Source organism: Neofelis nebulosa, chromosome 8 (assembly GCF_028018385.1).
Source record: "Neofelis nebulosa isolate mNeoNeb1 chromosome 8, mNeoNeb1.pri, whole genome shotgun sequence".
Taxonomy (NCBI): Eukaryota; Metazoa; Chordata; class Mammalia; order Carnivora; family Felidae; genus Neofelis; species Neofelis nebulosa.
This window is the reverse complement of record NC_080789.1, coordinates 122054772-122056810: the sequence shown is the minus strand read 5'-3', so window position 1 is coordinate 122056810 and position 2039 is coordinate 122054772. Positions and strand designations below refer to the sequence as shown.

Below are 2039 nucleotides of genomic sequence, written 5' to 3'. Positions count from 1 at the left end.
TAATCTTCTGGGCTCCAAACTCGGTTGGCATCTACACCTCTCAGTCCCTTACGGTAAGCAGGGGACGGAGGCTGGGGGGGGAGGCTTTGGGGTAGGTTTCTCTCTCTGATACTCAGATCACCTCCTGAAGGAAACCTGGTGCCATTTTGGCTCTACAGTTATTTAATGTGGTGAAGAGTTGCCGTAGCAACATGATTTCTGCACCGGGTTGACATAAATTCATGCTTGCCTGATTTGTAAAGAAAAATTGGACATTCGATCTCCACCGGAGAATCTATACATAGGAACAGACACTAGCTATGAATCCCGACCTATTATTATTTTTTGACTTTTTTGTATGGGTTAGAACATACACAAGAATAAAGACACGTCTAACTAAGCTGCACGTGCCTCTTGCCAGCCTCATCAATGATCAACGTACGACCAATCATGTTTCATTTTTAGACTCCCTCCTTCTCCAGCCCTTACCCACTGTGTTATTTTTACATTAATCCCGGCTATCACATAATTTCATCCACAAATATTTCAGTATGAATCTCTGAAAGCTAAGGACTCCATTTTTAACAAATGATTCTCACATGAATAATAAATAAAATCTAGGCATAAAGGAAGGTTTCAGAATATAAATTCTGCCTTTCTCTCAAACCAAATTATTTAAGCTGAATCTGTTCCCTTTCATTAATATCTCTACTTCAGACACTATTTATATTTTGGCTTCAGTTAGAATCGCACTATGTAGCAGGCAAAATTCCAAGTACTTTACATAAATTATGCCACTTAATGCTCACAACAGCCTTGAATGGTCAATACTAATATTATCCCATTTTAGAGATGAGGAAAATGAGGCACAGTGAGGTTAGTGACTTGGCCAACATCAAACTCTTAGAATGTGTAAATGAGCAAACGCATCGTTGTTCGTTCCCAATCAGAGTTAATCTCACCATCGAAATGACTGTGCAATGAGTTTACAATTTGTAGCTTATCAAGCTTGGCTGTACTTTGCATTTCCATACCTACTCTTTTTTTAAATTATTTTATTTTATTTTTTTTAATATGAAATTTATTGTCAAATTGGTTTCCATACAACACCCAGTGCTCATCCCAACAGGTGCCCTCCTCCATGCCCATCACCCACTTTCCCCTCCCTCCCACCCCCCATCAACCCTCAGATTGTTCTGTTTTTTAAAAAAATATGGAACGCTTCACGAATTTGCACGTCGTCCTTGCGCGGGGGCCATGCGAATCTTCTCTGTATCGTTCCAATTTTAGTATAGGTGCTGCCGAAGCAAGCACTAGTCTTTTTTTTTTATTTAAAAACATTTTTTAATGCTTTATTTATTTTTAAGACACAGAGAGCAGAGCATGAGTGGGGCTGGGGCAGAGAGAGAGGGAGACACAGAATCCGAAGCAGGATCCAGGCTCCGAGCTGTGAGCACAGAGCCCGACGCGGGGCTCGAACTCACGAACTGTGAGATCGTGACCTGAGCCTAAGTCGGCCACTTAACCGACTGAGCCCCCCGGGCATTCCCCATTTCTGTACCTACTCATAAGACTGGACATTAAACCTTACTGAGCAGACACAGATCACTGTGAAGCATGCTAGGTGATTTAAGACTTCTTCTCGGGACAACTACCGCTCTTATTTCCATAAGTGCATTTTCAAGTGTTCTATATATTCTGTGAAATCCTAAGCACTCTGCTTCAATGGAAACTACTTGAGAGGCAGTGCTGAGAGGTACCCACCATGCTGGATGATGTTGTCCAACCACCTCTGGCTGTGGGACGGAGGGTAAGGAGCTGTTCTCCAGGTCCTGGTGCTTCCCTAGCCCCATCCAAACCTTGCCACATTGTATTAAAATTACCTCCTTATTGGTGTGTTTCCTTAGAGGCTCCTTGAGGCCAGGAGCCAATCGGCCATATGTTGGTTTGGCTGTTGGTTCTTTTTCTGTATCTGAGAACTGACCCTGGCAGACAGTAAATGCTCAGTAAGTTTTTCCAGATCTTATAATTTCCTGAGGAGCACAGGGAAAGGGAGAGAA

The 2039-nt window shown here is 42.6% G+C and overlaps 1 non-coding gene across 1 annotated transcript; it reads right to left on the bottom strand.

Annotated features, from left to right (window-relative positions):
* Nucleotides 1-1186: 1186 nt before the first annotated feature.
* LOC131484128 (U6 spliceosomal RNA) lies at nucleotides 1187-1293 on the bottom strand. The gene has a single exon (XR_009248039.1). It is a non-coding gene; the product is annotated as a U6 spliceosomal RNA (small nuclear RNA).
* Nucleotides 1294-2039: the final 746 nt, after the last annotated feature.